This window comes from Epinephelus fuscoguttatus, linkage group LG15 (assembly GCF_011397635.1).
Source record: "Epinephelus fuscoguttatus linkage group LG15, E.fuscoguttatus.final_Chr_v1".
NCBI classification, from domain to species: Eukaryota; Metazoa; Chordata; class Actinopteri; order Perciformes; family Serranidae; genus Epinephelus; species Epinephelus fuscoguttatus.
Genome location: NC_064766.1, coordinates 17,579,713 through 17,586,940, shown reverse-complemented (window position 1 = coordinate 17,586,940; position 7,228 = coordinate 17,579,713).

The following is a 7,228-nucleotide window of genomic DNA, read 5'->3' as shown; positions in this document are numbered from 1 at the left end:
ATGACTTTTTTTCATGATTTAGGATGACATAATTTGCTATGACTTTTTTTCATGAATTTTGACAACATACTATACTATGACTTTTTTTCATGATTTTTGACGACATATTATACTATGACTTTTATTTTGTAATTTTGACGACATACTATACTCTGACTTTTTTCATGAATTTTGATGACACACTACACTATGACTTTTATTTTCATGATTTAGGATGACATAATTTGCTATGACTTTTTTTCATGAATTTTGATAACATAATATACTATGACTTATTTTCTGTATTTTTGTCGACATACTATATCATGACTGTTTTTCATGAATTTTGATGACTTACTATACTATGACTTTTTTTTCATGATTTAGGATAACATAATATGCTATGACTTTTTTCATGATTTTTGACGACATACTATACTGTGACGTACTTTCTGTATTTTTGTCAACGTACTATACTTTGACTTATTTTCATGATTTCGGACGACATACTATACTATGACTTATTTTCTGTATTTTTCAAGACATACTATGTCATGACTTTTTTCTGGAATTTGGACGACATACTATACTATGACTTTTTTTCATGAATTTTGATGACATACTATACTATGACTTTTTCCTGATTTTGGACGACATGCTATTCTTTGACTTTTATTTTGTATTTTTGATGACATACTATACTATGATGTTTTTCACAAATTTTGATGACATACCCATGCTATGACTTATTTTTCATGATTTTGGACAACAGACTATATGACGACTTTTTTTTCATGATTTTGGATGACATACTATACTATGACGTTTTTCATGATTTTGGACAACATACTATACGATGACTTTTTTTTCATAATTTTGGATGACATACTCTACTATGACGTTTTTCATGATTTTTGACGTCATACTATAGTATGACGTTTTTCATGATTTTGGACGACATACTATACTGTGACTTTTATTTTGTATTTTTGACGACATACTATACTATGATGTTTTTTCACACATTTTGATGACATGCTATACTATGACTTGTTTTTGTATTTTTGATGACATACTATACTATGACGTTTTTCATGATTTTGGACGACATACTATACTATGACTGTTTTTTTGTATTTTTGACGACATACTATACTATACTATGACTTTTTTTTGTATTTTTGACGACATACGATAATGAGTTTTTTTCCATGAATTTTGATGACACACTATACTATGACTTTTTTCATGATTTCAGATGACATACTATACTACGATTTTTTTTCATGATTTTGGATGACATACTATACTATGACTTTTATTTTGTATTTTTGACGACATACTATACTATGACTTTTATTTCATATTTTTGAGGACATACTATATTATGACTTTTTTTCATGCATTTTGATGACATACTATACTATGACTGTGTTCATGATTTTGGACATACTATAGTATGACTTTTATTTCATATTTTTGAGGACATACTATACTATGGCGTATTTTCTGTATTTTTGTTGACGTACTATGCTTTGACTTTTTTTTCACAAATTTTGATGACATACTATACTATGACGTTTTTCATGATTTTGGACGACATACTATACTATGACTGTTTTTTTGTATTTTTGACGACATACTATACTATACTATGACTTTTTTTTGTATTTTTGACGACATACGATAATGAGTTTTTTTCCATGAATTTTGATGACACACTATACTATGACTTTTTTCATGATTTCAGATGACATACTATACTACGATTTTTTTTCATGCATTTTAATGACATACTATACTATGACTTTTTTCATGATTTTGGACATACCATACTATGACTTTTATTTCATATTTTTGAGGACATACTATATTATGACTTTTTTTTCATGCATTTTGATGACATACTATACTATGACTGTGTTCATGATTTTGGACATACTATAGTATGACTTTTATTTCATATTTTTGAGGACATACTATACTATGGCGTATTTTCTGTATTTTTGTTGACGTACTATGCTTTGACTTTTTTTTCACAAATTTTGATGACATACTATACTATGACCTTTTTTTGTATTTTTGACGGCATACGATAATATGAGTTTTTTTCCATGAATTTTGATGACATACGATAATATGAGTTTTTTTCCATGAATTTTGATGACATACTATGATTTTTTTCATGATATTTGACGACATACTATACTGTGACTTTTTTCATGATTTTGGACAACATACTATACTATGACTTTTTTCATGATTTTGGACATACCATACATAGACTTTTTTTTCATATTTTTGAGGACATACTACACTACGACTTTTTTTTCATGCATTTTGATGACATACTATACTATGACTTTTTTTGTATTTTTGACGGCAAACGATAATGTGAGGTTTTTTTCCATGAATTTTGATGACATACGATAATATGAGTTTTTTTTCCATGAATTTTGATGACATACTATGATTTTTTTTCATGATGTTTGACGACATACTATACTGTGACTTTTTTCATGATTTTGGACAACATACTATACTATGACTTTTTTCATGATTTTGGACATACCATACATTGACTTTTATTTCATATTTTTGAGGACATAACATACATTGACTTTTTTTTCATATTTTTGAGGACATACTATACTACGACTTTTTTTTCATGCATTTTGATGACATACTATACTATGACTTTTTTCATGATTTTGGATGACATACTATACTATGACGTATTTTCTGTATTTTTGTCAACGTACTATGCTTTGACATATTTTCATGATTTCGGACGACGTACTATACTATGACTTATTTTCTGTATCTTTCAAGACATACTATATCGTGACTTTTTTTCTGGAATTTGGACGACATACTATACTATGACTTTTATTTTGTATTTTGGAAGACATACTATACTATGACTTTTATTATGTATTTTTGACGACATACTATACTATGACTTTTTTATGATTTTGCATGACATACTATACTTTGACTTTTATTTTGTATTTTTGATGACATACTATACTATGACTTTTTTTATGATTTTGGATGACATACTATACTTTGACTTTTATTTAGTATTTTTGACGACATACTATACTATGATGTTTTTTCACAAATTTTGGATGACATACTATACTATGACTTTTTTTTATGATTTTGGATGACATACTATACTTTGACTTTTATTTTGTATTTTTTATGACATACTATACTATGATGTTTTTTCACAAATTTTGATGACATACTATAGTGTGACTTTTTTCATGATTTTGGACGACATACTGTACTATGACTTTTATTTTGTATTTTGGACGACATACTTTATTATGTCTTTTTTCATGTTTTTGGACGACATACTATACTATGACGGTTTTTCTTCATGATTTTTGACGACATATTATATTATGACTTTTTTCATGATTTTCGACGACATTTTATACTATGACTTTTATTTTGTATTTTAGAAGACATACTATACTATGACTTTTTTTTTCATGTTTTTGGACGACATAATATACTATGACTTTTATTTTGTAATTGTGACGACATACTATACTATGACTTTTTTCATGTTTTTGGACGACATAATATACTATGACTTTTATTTTGTAATTGTGACGACATAACTTTTTATGACATGCTTCACGATGATATTTTTCATGACTTTTTCAGGGTATACTAAAGTTTGATATTTTTACGTCAAATATCATATAATGCCATATAGTATGTCAAATATCATGGTATAGTATTGTCCAAAAAGTCATAGAAATATCATAGTTCAGTAGGCTATTAAAATATCATGAATATCATAATAGAGTAAATAGTAAAAAGGCATAAAGTCATGGTTTGTTGAACCAGCATCAGACTGTTGTAAAATAATGACAGACCGCCCCGTGTTAATGTCCACATCACAGATGTTGTTTTGATTATTTTTAATACACAGTTTATTCTGCACATCAACAGGTATTCTCAAGACAGAAACTTAGAAAACAGTTCACAGAGCTTCATATCTGCAGATCCCTTAAAACTTCTCGCTCCATGTATATCTCCCTCAGGACAGTTCCTCCCAGTCCCACTCTGTGCCCACCTGCGCCACATGTGCACCAGGCGAACCTGGCCACGAAATTAGCAAAAATGCATTTGGCCCACTACAGACACACTTGGCAGGGCAAACATGAGTGTGATGTGGCTGTGCTGCTGGGTTCACAAGACCACAAAAGAGATAAAAACAAACTCTCTGTGCAGACAAAGTACCAACAGCTGCTGATCCAGACAGACAGGATGGACATCTGAAACGGGATGCAGGATAAGATAAGATAAGATAAGATAAGATAAGATATTGTGTAGATATTGTGTAATTAGCCTGGTAGCTCCTCTGACAATGTTGTAGAAGGAAGATGTTTCATGTCAGTCCACCAGAGTCAACCGTCTTGCTTGAAGGTATAATAGAAAAGTTGCAGTATGCAATTTTGGAGAAATGTCTTATTCCCAGGTTGTCAAATACCGATGCTTTAGGTCGGCCTCCGTGGGCCCTGGCCTGACTCTCAGTGCCCTGGCTCTATCCCACAGCCTATAAGCACACTCTGACATAAAAGCATACAAGTTATAGCATAACATAAGGTTTTCATCAAACTAAACTTGGAAATAGTGTTCACTAACATAAGGCGCAACTTAGCTACAAAACATACTCGACAAATTTTGACCTGATGATGGTGCTGGGTGAAAAGTTTAGGGATCATTTAAGTTTTACAATTTATTGTAAGTAGTACCTTAATGTTTGTACCAAATTCCATGGCCATCCCATAGATTCTAGGATAATTCAGTACAGAAAAGTAATCCCTAGAGCCATGTTGCTAACATGGCTAAAGATGACAACAAACAAACAACCATAAACAACATAAAGGGAGACCTCCCGTGACTTCATTTTGACGGACAGTTTTTTTTCTTTTGATAAAACGTCAGTAACTACTGCCATACACCAAAAATATTTACCATAAAGTGCCGCCTAGTACTTCTAACAACACATGGTCATTATGTTGTCAGTGTGATAATTATTATCCCTATATGACCCTGATGCCTAAAGCATACAATAAAAAGGAAGGGCGTGATTAAGAAAAACAGTTGCGTTACTTGGCAACAGGTAAGACCACCTCTGAATATTTAACTAATTCTACTTCTCCTATTTTCCAGCGGATGAGTGTTTGTTTAGTTTGGTGCTGAGTTTCTTACGTAACGTCCTTTTGAGGAGAGAATGGCCCTAAGCTGCATAAATCAACAAAGAGGATAGGAGTGGAGTCTTTCTTTCTTTTCTTCTGACTGCATGCGTAACTTTGTCCTATGAAGAGAGAAAAATCTCAGTTTGATCCCAATATAACAGAGAAAAAACATTAGGAGAGCCACACATTGTGACACCGTCTGTGCAGGAGGAGGGAACTTTTGATGAGCTCGACCTGGGCACTGGAGGTGGATGGGGTGGAGGAGGATGCAGCAATTCCGCTTGAAATGACAGGTGACAGCAGCAGAGAGGAGAGCAGATTTAAAGTTTGACAGCAGCAACATGATTGGCTTATAGAGCTCATCGCAAAGTTGATTGATTTAAATGAGAGTGAATGCCCATAATCAGCTGACTGGAAGAAGCAGGGGGAGTGAGATGGAAAGAAAGAACTGTGAATGAATGAAGCAGATAAGGAGTCTTCCTGACTGAACTTACGCTGAGCCTCATTTGTGTATTATTAATCACCTTGAAATAATGAAGAAAACTTTGCTTTTAGTTTGTGTTATTGTAAGACTTTGGTGTTTTACAGGATTAGTTTGGATTCAACAAAGTCACACTATAACATTAACTACCAAATGAGGCAGCAATAGACAAGTAGCTCGAGGTAAAATTACAGTTTTGTTAATGGAGCCTTTGAAGAAAGCGTAGTATCACTGTCAGTTCAGTTCTTAGTCAGAAAGGGCTCTTGCTGGTAACAGCTGAGCATAGCACTGGATGAGTGAAACATGGATTACAGCTACTGCATAAATTGTGTGAGAGTTTGTAAACATGGCGCATTCCATAGCGAGAGCCGAACAGTATAAATACCTTGGTATCTGGCTGGATGACAATCTTTTAAGCACCATATTGAAATTCTGACTGCCAAACTGAGGACAATACTTGGCTTTCTGTACAGAAATAAGAACTGTTTTCCTTTTGTACACAAAGGGAAGAATTGTAGAATCTGCATTTGTGTCTGTTTTGGATTATGGGGATGTTATACAGGGAAAAGCTGCTGCCTCTACGCTGAAATCACTGGATGTTGTCTAACACTCAGCCCTGAGGTTCATAACAGGTGATTCTTACAGCACCCGTCACTGCCATCTTTACCGAAAGGTTGGCTGGCCATATTTGGCTGTGAGGTGGAAGCAGCATTGGTATTTGTTCGTTTATAAAGCTTTGATGCAGATGTTTTGACACTGTATTTCATACCTTTTAACTCTGTCCTCACATAATGTGCACCTTATACATGGAATAATCTGCAAAAGACCTTAAATGTGGACACTCTGCCATCCATATGGCTGTTTCAATGCCTTACTTCCGTTCTTGATTTAATTGAGTGCAAATGCTTGTAACTATACACCTACACCTTAGCATGTAGATCAGCCTGTATTTCTTTTAGTGATCATTTATTGCTAATGTTGTTTTGTATGATTTCATTTCTGTTTTAATTGATATGCATAATGGTTCTTTGTTTGCTTACTGATTGTTTTTAATGTCTTCGCTCATCCTCACCATCATTGAAAATGAGGTTCTCCCTCAATTGATTTCCCAAGTCTTAAGTAAAGTTTTCACTGAATGAATGAAAAACATCGAATCTTTTGATATAGTTTTGCAGTTGTTAAAAATGGTTGGCTATGCCTTTAATTCATCAGGAATTTTCTCAGTTTTTGGATCACAGAAGGCATGCAAGAAAAACAAAGTTTTCTTCCGGTATTCAACTTAAAATGAGGTGAGTAACTGATAAACGCATGGTCATCTGGGGGTGAAGTTTTCCTTTAAGACTATGATTTGATGGAGCATCGGTGGCTTAGTGGTAGAGCAGGCACCCCATGTACAAGGCTGTTGCTGCAGTGGCCCGGGTTCAACTCCAGCCTGTGGCCCTTTGCTGCATATCACTCCCTCTCTCTCTCCCCCTTTCATGCTTGTCTGTCCTGTCCATTAAAGGCTAAAAATGCCCCCCAAAAATATCTTTTAAAAAAAAAA